A 12,722-nucleotide genomic window follows, 5' to 3' on the forward strand; every position below is an offset into this window, starting at 1 on the left:
GCATCCCATAGGTTTTGGGTCGTTGTGTTTTCATTATCATTTGTTTCTAGGTATATTTTGGTTTCCTCTTTGATTTCTTCAGTGATCTCTTGGTTATTAAGTAGTGTATTGTTTAGCCTCCATGTGTTTGTATTTTTTACAGATTTTTTCCTGTAATTGATATCTAGTCTCATAGTGTTGTGGTCGGAACAGATATTTGATACGATTTCAATTTTCTTAAATTTATCAAGGCTTGATTCATGACCCAAGATATAATCTATCCTGGAGAATGTTCCATGAGCACTTGAGAAGAATGTGTATTCTGTTGTTTTTGGATGGAATGTCCTATAAATATCAATTACGTCTGTCTGGTCTAATGTGTCATTTAAAGCTTGTGTTTCCTTATTTATTTTCATTTTGGATGATCTGTCCATTGGTGAAAGTGGGGTGTTAAAGTCCCCTACTATGATTGTGTTGCTGTCGATTTCCCCTTTTATGGCTTTTAGCATTTGCCTTATGTATTGAGGTGCTCCTATGTTGGGTGCATAAATATTTACAATTGTTATATCTTCTTCTTGGATTGATCCCTTGATCATTATGTAGTGTCCTTCTTTGTCTCTTGTAATAATCTTTTTTTAAAGTCTGTTTTATCTGATATGAGAATTGCTACTCCAGCTTTCTTTTGATTTCCATTTGCATGGAATATCTTTTTCCATTCCCTCACTTTCAGTCTGTATGTGTCCCTAGGCCTGAGGTGGGTCTCTTGTAGACAGCATATATACGGGTCTTGTTTTTGTATCCATTCATCCAGTCTGTGTCTTTTGGTTAGAGCATTTAATCCATTTACATTTAAGGTAATTATCGATATGTATGTTCCTATTACCATTTTCTTAATTGTTTTGGGTTTGTTATTGTAGGTCTTTTCCTTCTCTTATGTTTCCTTCCTAGAGAAGTTCCTTTAGCATTTGTTGTAAATCTGGTTTGGTGGTGCTGAATTCTCTTAGCTTTTGCTTGTCTGTAAAGGTTTTAATTTCTCCATCAAATCTGAATGAGATGCTTGCTGGGTAGAGTAGTCTTGGTTGTAGGTTTTTGTCCTTCATCACTTTAAATATGTCCTGCCACTCACTTCTGGCTTGCAGTGTTTCTGCTGAAAGATCAGCTGTTAACCTTATGGGCATTCTCTTTTGTGTTATTTGTTTTTTTCCCTTGCTGCTTTTAATATTTTTTCTTTGTATTTAATTTTTGATAGTTTGATTAATATGTGTCTTGGTGTGTTTCTCCTTGGATTTATCCTGTATGGGACCCTCTGTGCTTCCTGGACTTGATTTACTGTTTCCTTTCCCATATTAGGAAAGTTTTCAACTATAATCTCTTCAAATATTTTCTCAGTCCCCTTCTTTTTCTCTTGTTCTTCTGGGACCCCTATAATTCGAATGTTGGTGTGTTTAATGTTGTCCCAGAGGTCTCTGAAACTGCCCTCAATTCTTTTCATTCTTTTTTCTTTATTCTGCTCTGCAGTAGTTATTTCCACTATTTTATCTTCCAGGTCACTTATCCGTTCTTCTGCCTCAGTTATTCTGCTATTGATCCCTTCTAGAGAATTTTTAATTTCATTTATTGTGTTGTTCATCACTGTTTGTTTGCTCTTTAGTTCTTCTAGGTCCTTGTTAAACGTTTCTTGTATTTTCTTCATTCTATTTCCAAGATTTTGGATCATCTTCACTATCATTACTCTGAATTCTTTTTCAGGTAGACTGCCTATTTCCTCTTCATTTGTTAGGTCTGGTGGGTTTTTGCCTTGCTCCTTCATCTGCTCTGTGTTTCTCTGTCTTCTCATTTTGCTTAACTTACTGTGTTTGGGGTCTCCTTTTCGCAGGCTGCAGATTCGTAGTTCCCGTTGTTTTTGGTGTCTGTTCTCAGTGGCTAAGGTTGGTTCAGTGGGTTGTGTAGGCTTCCTGGTGGAGGGGACTGGTGCCTGTGTTCTGGTGGATGAGGCTGGACCTTGTCTTTCTGGTGGGCAGGTCCACGTCTGGTGGTGTGTTTTGGGGTGTCTGTGGCCTTATGATTTTAGGCAGCCTCTCTGCTAATGGATGGGATTGTGTTCCTGTCTTGCTAGTTGTTTGGCATAGGGTGTCCAGCACTGCAGCTTGCTGGTTGTTGAGTGGAGCTGGGTCTTGGCATTGAGACGGAGATCTCTGGGAGATTTTTGCCATCCGCCCGCCACACGCTCTTCTCTCATTGTCCTTTTTTAAAATTTTTTTTTATTTTATTTTTTTGGCCTTACCACTCAGCATGCAGGATCTTAGTTCCCCGACCCCGGATTGAACTGTGCCCCTGCAGTGGACACTCAGAGTCTTAACTGCCAGACAGCCAGCGAAGTCCCTCATTGTCGTTTTTTAAAATAAGATTTCATGATGAAAAAAATGTACCCGAAAACTACAGATATGTCAACATCGTATAATCTAAAAAATATTAATTAAACCTTCAGCCACTTCGTTGCACTCAGTTAGCCACTGTGGGATTAATGGTTCTAAAAGGGCCTGCAAAAGCTGATGTAATTATAAGGAATTCTTCAGTGTATCATTTTCTAATTATTAAAAAATGTTTCATTCTCTAATGGTAAGGTTTTTTTTTAATTGGGGTATAATTGCTTTACAATGTTGCGTTAGTTTCTGCTGTACAATGAAGTGAATCAGCTATATGTATACGTATATCCCCTCCCTCTTGGACCTCTCTCCTACGCCCCCCCCCCAATCCCACCTATCTAGGTCACCACAGAGTATGGAGCTGAGCTCCCTGTGCTCTACAGCAGGTTCCCATTAGCTATCTATTTTATACTTGTAATGTATATATGTCAATCCCAATCTTCTAATTCATCCTACCCCCCTCCATCATGTCCACCCGTCTGTTCCGTACGTCTGCATCTCTATTCCTGCCCTGCAAATAGGTTCATCTGTAAGCAAATTAAGCAGCATAGGTGAATACTAGGCTTAATAATCCATTGAAGGTTGTAGAGAAATGTTATTTGAAAAGAGAGCTATTTAAGAAAATCTAAGATATGTAGTGCCCACATATATAGGAGACATCCATATGCAACTACTACTATGAAATAAATTATTGTTCTATTGTAAAATGATATATAGTATCAGAAAGGATTATTTGTGAAAGATTATAAAGGATCTCAATATATGAAATCATATATTTAACTTATGTGATAAAGCTACGTACAATTTAATTTTTTAAGTCAAAATAGCTATAAAAATAATGTACCTGGAGAAATAATTTTTAACTGAATTATTTAAATTTTATTCAGGTAAGGACATGCCATCATTTGTTTCTCTTTACTGTTCAGTACAAACATTTTGCTGGATATTACATTTTTGTTTTTGGCCTGGAAAAATAATAATAATTTTTCTTGGCTAAAAATTAAATTATTCTAAGTTCTTTGGAGTATGCTTGCATTATATATATATATTATAAATATATATCCCATGCAATTATATGACTTGATATTTAATAGGACAGAACATTGTCTAACAAGCTGTTTTTCAGTAAGAGGTAGTAATGATTTCGTTTTAAATATTTTGTAAGATAATAGGGACCATGAATAACTTCTTTCCCATTCTGTCAGATGCAGCCCTGTCTTCAAATGAGATGACACTGCCTAGGATCTGTTGTGAAAATGAACCCCATAAAGCTATGAAAAAGCAATAAGAAAATCTTTTCATAATAGGTAATACATAGACAACTCTATCCCCCACATGTTCTGGCTCATTTCCCATTCCCCAGGGGTGTTCGGGTCAGTGGATCTGGGTGCTTGTCAAACAGCTCTTTGTCTGATGAAGACATCTGCCACACTCTTCACCATTTCCTCCAATTTCCAAGTATACTAATAGAGATACCCATTTTCTACTATATTTGCAATGCCATCTCATTAATGGGAATATCTAGTTGATGTGTCTTATAGTGATTCATTCAAAGACAGAGATTTAAATAGCAGCTATTTATATGTTAATTAATAAAGTGACATGCAGAGCCCTGTGATTAGACCATGCACATAGCCTATTGAGCATATTGCTATTTCCTGTTTTCCTCACACATGAGAATGGAGAGCTACCCTCTCTAGCCCCCTTTTGGTATGGTTATGCAAATGAGCTCTGTCTCTATAACCTTATTAATAAAGGGCATCCTCATCATTAAGAGTAATTTTTAAGGGAAAATAGTAACTGTTTATAAATCATCATATTGATCTTAGTTTGTGAGAATTTTGACAGGCTTTACTAGAAGCTTGCTTTAACCACAAAGCCTCCCTTAGAATTGGATGAAAGGAAGGGGAGAGATTGAATCATGTGAAATTAAAAGAGGACAGATCTAAAGGTGAAATATTTTTCCAAGTCATCAAAGAAAACAATTTGGTAGCCGAAAACATGATGCCACTATCTAAACCAATTAAAGCCTGCTTATGATTAATTTTTCTTCATAAATATGGATTGAGGACCTACTACGGGTAGGCTTTGTGCAAGCACAGTAAAAAGGAAATTCGGGTGGTATGGAAATCTAACATTCTTACAGTATTTTTAACATGAATTGCAATTAGCAACACATTTTCTGGGAATAGTTGTTTGATTATTATATTACAAACTACCTCACAATTTACTGGCTTAATTCAGCAACCACTTACTTTGCTCAGAATTTTGTATGTGGGTTAATAATTTAACTTGGGCTCAGCTAGGCTGGTCTTGGCTCAGTTCACTCATGATTCTGTGTTTAGTTGCTACTTCGGCTTCTGAGTTGCTTCTGCTTCTGGGGCTTGATTCATCAGCTGAGATAAGAATGGCCGTAGTCACATGTGTCCCTCATCCAGTAGGCTAGCCCAGATATCTCCACAATGTGGAAATGTATGTCAGAGAGCATCAGGAGAGGGTAAGCCCCAATAGGCAAGCACTTTTCAATCATCTGTTTATATCAAGTAGATTTGCTATTGTGCTATTTGCCAAAATAAGCCATGTGGATAGACAGATTCACTGATAGAGGAGATAACCAGAGGTCATGAATATGCAAGGCATGAATGAATGGATAACCATATTTAAAGAGTATCTACCACAGTCTGTCCTGAGATCTTAATGCTTCAGTTTCCTCACAGTTCAAAACTCATTCATTTCTTACCAGGATCCCCAGAAGTCTAATTGGATAATAAGACTCATTATGCACATAACTCATTAAATATCTCACTGGATAACTTCAAAATCCAAGACCACAAAATCTAGAATCAAATTTAATGGATATCCTTTGATATAGTTATACTTGATTCAGGAACCTATAAAATAAAAAGTCAAATCATCTGTCCTCCTCACATCTAACACTTGATAGTGAGGTAGGAATGCGATAGTCACAAAAGATTCTCCATTTCAGAAGGGGAGGAAACAAGAGGCACAGTCTGTTGCTGTATAACTTTTCTGAAGTCTTGAGAGGGACCTGTTGCCCAGGCCCTTACACTGGGAGCAGGGAATGTTCCTTTACGAGGACTTGGTTCTGCTCCCGGCCAGTGACTCCCCAGTCCATTATTTTCCATTGTTCTTGGCTCTTCTCTCTGGACTCTTGGGTTGATCCACTCAGGCATTTTTTTCTTTTATGTGAAAAATGATCTGTACATGCAGTGTAGTAGCTTTCTCAGCCTGCTACTTGTCCATAGAAAGGCCCAGAAGTCTTTTGGCAACTTGAGCAATCTCATTCCATGTTTGTCTAATTTAGTGTGGTCACTTATTAATACAACTCTCTTAAAAATCTGTGGAATTTCTGTGCATCAGATTATGGCCCACTCTGTTCCACGGAAGATAACGACAACAGTTCTGTTTGAGATAGGTCTCTCTCCACTCTGGGCATTTCATATGTCTGTGGAAAATGTCATAAAGATCCTTAGAATCGCTTTTGTCTGACTTAATGGCTCTCAGTGCTTTTGCTCGTCAGGAGACATTTGAAGATGTCTAGAGACATTTTTTGGTTGTTACAGTTGTCATGAGGGTGGTGTTCTGTCATCTAGTGCGTAAAGACTAGATATGTTCTTCAACATCTTTTAATGCACAAGACACTCCCCACAATAAAGAATTATCTGGCCCCAAATGTCAATAGTGCTGAAGTTATAGTGTCTACTAGGCACTGACTTAAATAGTTTAGAAGTTTGAACAGAAGTTTATGGTTTTTACAATCTTATCCTTGCCTGAAGACTTCTCCTCAGACTGCATTTTCTTTGAAAAACATTTATAAGCTAGGGAGAATGAAATGAAAGCCAGTTTTATTTCCTAATACAGCAAGTCCTATCCCTCTGTATTTCCTCTGAATTCTGCTTACACATTAAATTGTTCCCTGTTTAGCTTAACTTGTTATATTGCTTTATTTTATATGGTTAGGAATATCTAACACGTGTTTTAAACATCCTTTCTAAGCAGACCCCAAAAGTTTGAGATACTTTTTTGAGATTCCAAGATACCACAAGTGACAGTTTTGCCAGCTGTTTGTTACAGACACATGCAAGTTGCCATTTTTCTAGCCTCTAATAACAATTTCCTCACCAGTTTTTTCAGCCTTTACTAACAGTTTTCTCACTGCTTTTCTGGACTGCATGAAGAGTTTCCTTGTTGCTACTGCCTGCCACATGGTCCCAAAGCCAGTGTCACGTGTTTTACATTCTTATTACAGCAGTGCCTCGTTTCTGGTACCAATTTTTGTATCAGTTAGCTTTTTTTCTGCATAATAAACCATATCAACTTTTAGTAGCAGAAAAAACAAACATTTATTTAGCTCGCAATTCTGTGGGTCATCAATTTGGCCTGAACTCAGCTAAGTGGTCCTTCTGCTGGTTTTGGATGTGCTTTCTCATACATTTGCAGTCAAATGTTGGTCATCTGGAAAGTGCTGCTTTGTGGGGTGACTGGCTATCAGTGTGGGCAGTGGGGCTGACTGAGCCATATATCTCTCAATATGTGTTAGGCTATCCCAGGAGCAACAATATGGAAGCGCTTTTCAAGTCTCTGCTCCTTTGTCATGTTTGATATTGACCCATTATCCAAAAGGCCAAAACAAATTACATAGCCAAAGCCAGATTTGGTTTAGGAAGGGATCATCCAAGGTAATCGTTATAGGGAGGCATAAATATTCATAATCAACCAAAGGATTTTTTTAAAACCACTTTATTGAGGTATAATTAACATATAAAAAGCTATACTTATTTAATGTATACAACTCTATGAGTTTGCAGATAAGTATACACCATTGAAACCATTACCACTATCGAGGCCATAAACATATCCATCACCTTCCAAAGTTTCCTCCCACCCCTCTTTATTATTATTATTTGTGTGTGTGTGTAGTTAGAATACTTAACATAAGATCTACCCTCTTAGAAAAATTTAAGTATACAATAGTTTTAAGCACTATGCTGTAGAGTAGATCTCTGAACTTATCTTGTACAACTGAAGTTTTGTGCTGTTTAACCATGACCTCCCCACAAACAACTGAAATGTCCATCAATAGATGAATGGGTAAAGTTTGATATATATATCGATTGATCAATAGATAGAATGTAATATTACTCAGTCTTAAAAAAAGAAGGAAATCCTGCCATTTGTGATAGCATGGGTGGACCTGGAGGCATTATGTTAAATGAAATAAGCTAGACACAGAAATACAAATACTATGTGATCTCACTTATATGCAGAATATGAAATAGACTCATACAACCACAAGATTTTAAGAGTTTTTTTTTTTAACAGGTCCTTATAAGTAACAATAAAAATTATTAGGCATTATATTAGTTCCTTTAGTAGTAAAAATATTTCTTTATAAATATTGCATAAAGTGTTTTATATTCAGCAAATTCTCATAACAGCTATGAAAATTGTAGGGAAGTTTAATCATGTAAATATGTATTATATATGACACCATGGCACAGTTAAGCTATATTATGATAATGCAGAATGAGAACTCCAGACATGTGATCTCTAAATGTAATTTTGAAAAGAGATCTGGATCAGGATTTACTAGCTTATTCCCTGAATTCTGGCTCCAGTCCTAAACCCCTTATGCATTGTGGTAGTAGCATGAAGTTGTGGAAGTTAAATTAGGATTCCCTACCATTGTATATCCAAGAAAGAGGATCCGAGAGATGTAACAGCTTAATTCACAGGAGCACTCGGGAGGCTTCCCCCACCCTGTTTGTTTCTTTGTTTTCTTATTGTTCCAGGAGAAAAGTTTAGATTGGAATTCTCCTTATTCTCCTTTTATCTGTTAACACTTTAAGATCTACATGACAGGGATGTAGCCAGTGTGTTTTTGAAGTGGTTTTTATTCCACTGATGGTGGAAAGAAGACTCAAAGAGGCTTACTTGGCAATTGGACTGGATGTCAAAAGTCAGAACAAAAGTAGACCCTTAACTTCCCATTCTACTCTAGTTCATGAACAACTCTGCCATTTATGGGGAAAAAAAATTTAGGCTCCATTCAAATATGAAAGCCTAATATCTGGCAAGATAAGAATATTCAGATCCTTAATTTCTGCTCCCTAGTAAAACAAAACAAACCCAACCAAGCATAAATTTTAAAAAGAAGCCATTTTGACCAGTACATCAAATCCTCATGAATCTGTTTCCCAGGTTTGGGGGATTTAATGTGGAGAGAGAGAAGGAGAAAGGCAGGGAGGGAAGGAGGGAGAAAAAGAAAAAAAGAGAGAGAGACAACCCTCCAACCAAAACTCTTGATCAAGGAAGGATGAACATAAAAATTCCTTTTGTAAGTTGCAGTTCTTCTAGGTACAGTAATAACTTGGAACACACATCATCTAACTCAGTCTAACTCAGTTGTTTAGCTTTGTGGCACAAATATTAGCTGTTAAAAAATTAGTTTTGTTTATTTTGTTTTGTTTTACTACAGTCAAGACAATTAGAAAACTTTCAATTTTATTTTTTTACTTTGCAGCTTTTGCTTTTGACTATTTCATGAAATTATAAAAGGCATGAGGAACAAAGTCATGTGTTGATAATATTTGCCCATTTCTTTTTGAGTGGAGTGATTAAAAAATTAAAATTCATAGACTTACATAATACTCGGTGAGGGAAAAATAGAGACTAATATAGTAATAAATCCTTAAATGTGTTTAAAATCTATAACCATTACCTTAGACCCAGATAAATGTCAAAGCTCCCTTAATCTTTTTTCTTGTAATTGAAATGAAAAAAAAACAAAAAAAATCCTGACTCTTCTTCAAAACTAGGTTATTTTTCTACATTTCTTTGGCACAGTTGGAGTATTAAGATTTAATGAAGTTATAGTTCTTACTTTATCAATAAAAATGTGAATTTTATAACTAAATTTAGTGATGCCTTTTAGAATTAATGGATGAATCTTTGAAGTAATAGATTTAATCTTCAATAATGCAACAAATGGGTACTGAGTACATAATGACAGCACACTTGCTAAATAGTCACATATTTAAATAAGCAAAGATGCAAATAAAATAAACACAATTCTAAATATATTGGCTAGCCTAGGGTTAATTGGGATATGATTGTAGTAAATACATCAATTTGTCCATATCTTTAAGTAACAAATCCACTAGATGGCAACTAAACCAAAAAGGTCAGGTAAGAATTTTTTAATGATTTATAGAATACATAATACAGTGTGTTATTACCAAGGTGACTATTTAGTCAACTTTCAATCTGATGTTTAAATCATAAAATGCTGGTTTGTAAAATAACAATAAACAATATCTAAAGATAAATAGCATTCTTTAAAAAACAGGCATGATGCAAATGTATGTCAATATAGTTTAAGTAAAACATATTTTAAAATATCATCTCCTTTTCATATTCTAGTCCATTACACAAACAATTGTTGCAAGTTTCTATTTTACCTTGAGTAAATTACTACATACTCTAATACTATATACTCTTTTCACTTAAGAATATTTATCTTTAAATTTTACATGTTTTTCATTTTGTTTTTTATTTTAAAAATCAGCCTTAACAGTGTTATTCATTGACCCAGATTCACTCTGCCACAGATACTTTCCACAGTGCTTTGTGCCTTTATTTATTTTATTTATTCTGTTGAGAATCTGTATGTAATTATCTTGCATAATATGTTAATACCCTTCTCAACTGGTTTGAGTGTTAAGTCTCTCTTTCCTCAAAATTTATCCTCATCCAGATTTAGCATGACTTGTCATTTATCACTTCATATATTATTATAATTCATCACAAAGTTCTTCATATTAGAGCAGTAGCTTTGTCATACTCAAACTATGGCACCTGAACTGAGGTAAACCATGACTGATATAACATGTTAGAGGAATTTAACATTCTTTAGCAAGATATATGGGGTTATTATCACATTTAATTTTAATATACTATATATTTTTTTAAATTCCTACATTTTTTTGTTGAGCCTTTGGAACCCACTACCTATTATCTACTAGTTAATGAAAGCAAATAACAAATATGCACAGATTAGGTACAAGGAACCAAAAGCATAAGTACCTCAGAAGAAGCTAATCATGCTCATTTTGACTGCTTGTGTTTCTATGCATTTATGGGTATGTGGACATTAGTGCTTATGTTTGTAATTTTTATGAAGTATGAATATAGCTTAGTCTTATTTGCCAACAGCCAGGTAATTCCTTGTAGGCACGTTGGTATATAATCAATCAGCCTTTCATGGCATTGCACATAGATCTCCTTAACTTCCAGAACATCTCAGCTTAACAAACTCATCAGACCTAAACTAGGTGCCTCATAATCATGCACTTAACTGTTCGTCAGTTTTTCAAATAAGAGGAAACACCATCAGAGTAGAATTGGAGAACAAGGAGACAAAGCACCAATGCAAATCCATCGCCAAATATGGGTTACTTTGAGTCACTCAAGACTGAAGTATTTAACACGCATGTTATGGAACAACAGGTACATTTATGCGCTGTTACATTTTAAAAGTCATTTCGTTGAAAGAGAAGTGATTAATGAGCAGCCGATGCACTGACCTCCTTCTAGAATTAATAAATGGAGACCACCACATCCAAAGAGGCACTAATCATAACTTGTCATCTTATAAGCACATTTGTGTCAGCTCTAGATTCATTGCATTTTTTATGGAAATTTAAATCTTTCCCAGTGGTAGAATGCCTCCAATAATGAGCATGGAAATGCAAACAGATTTTTATTGCTGTTAAATGCTGAAAGCCCAGGAGTGCATCATGGGGTGCTGAGGGATGATCATGATCACAATGATCATGATCACAAATGATCACAATGATCACAAATGATCATTGGGCCTTTTTAATGATATCAGTTCAGCAAAATCTCTTTAAAGCTACTATATTTACAGTCTGTGTGTATTCATTTGTGTGTCTATTAGAAATATTATTTTCTTCTAGGTCTAAGGCAGTTTTACCTCATTATGAGCAATTCTGGTCAGGAAGCACCCTTAGTCATTTTATTCAGTGATGCATTTTACCTAGATAGGAAATTTCTAGTCTCAACTCAATTCCTAGGGAGCACAGAAGAGAGGAATTATATCATCACCAGCTTCTTTCAAGTCTGTCTTCATAATGTATTAAGTTCACAAAACTTCTCAACTCCAGATTATGAGAGTCAAGAAGATGATAATTATGGTAGACATTCCTGAGAAATAACATCAGAAATAACATCACAGGGAACCACTTCAATAACTTTAGAAACTGGCCTGTAAATTGCATGAGCACCATTTGGAACACCCACACACCCAATAGAGGTCCCCAACCATGTTACATCACACTAATATTTTGAGATAATAGAGGTCATGAAAATCCTGAAGGTTTTACGTAGCAACGATGTCAGGACAGCAGATTAGGCTTGTTGGCATTGCTAAAGTCAACAGAATCTGGAAAGGACAAAGTAAGCTTCACAGTGCAGGAATCTAGGTAGCAAACTATCTTGTGCCTGGATAGCAGTCTTACATTATTTTTCCCAGTATAGCTGTATTGACACCCACCCCCTGCTAATGCTTTTAAAACCATACCATCTTAGCTGTATGTTTAGGTTATTGTCAGAAGAAAAATTTAATAGAGTGAATTTTTATTTAAAAAAGCTAAAGAAATCAGTATTTCTACCTTTGTAACTATTGTCATATTAAAAAGCTCTTGTGCAAAATAAGTAACTACTCTGTTGTCAGATAAAAGTGGCCGGTCATCCCATTTCAGCCTGAATAGATATCAAATGTAAGGGCTCTCCATAAACTGGGCCCTTCCTCTCCCCCTACTGCTGCCACTCACACTCTGGTCACTACCTCACTCCATGGTCCAGCCACAGCAAACATTTTTCTATTTCCTGAACATTTGTGATTATTTCTTGCATGATTGCATGTCTTCATTTTTTCATGTATTCAGAGCCTATTAATTATTTATTTGGGTAAGGCTAAGTGCTGGGGATGCAAAAGTGGTAAAGCCAGAAACGGATTCACCCTCACTGAGCTTAAAACCTAGTTGAAATCTTTTCATATCTTTGCACACATTTTTTCCTCTTCCTGGCATATCTTCCTCTCTTCTTTAGTGCCTGAAAAACTCATATTCATATTTGAGATTCAAGTCAAGAATACCACTTTTTGAAGTCTCTCTATATTATTTTTCACTAAGGAAAATAATTTTTCTCTTAGATATTGATATTAATTCTTATATATGCCTCTGTTGTAGTTTTTTATCCCATTATAGAGAAAAT

Source organism: Eubalaena glacialis, chromosome 4 (genome assembly GCF_028564815.1).
Source record: "Eubalaena glacialis isolate mEubGla1 chromosome 4, mEubGla1.1.hap2.+ XY, whole genome shotgun sequence".
In the NCBI taxonomy this organism is placed as follows: Eukaryota; Metazoa; Chordata; class Mammalia; order Artiodactyla; family Balaenidae; genus Eubalaena; species Eubalaena glacialis.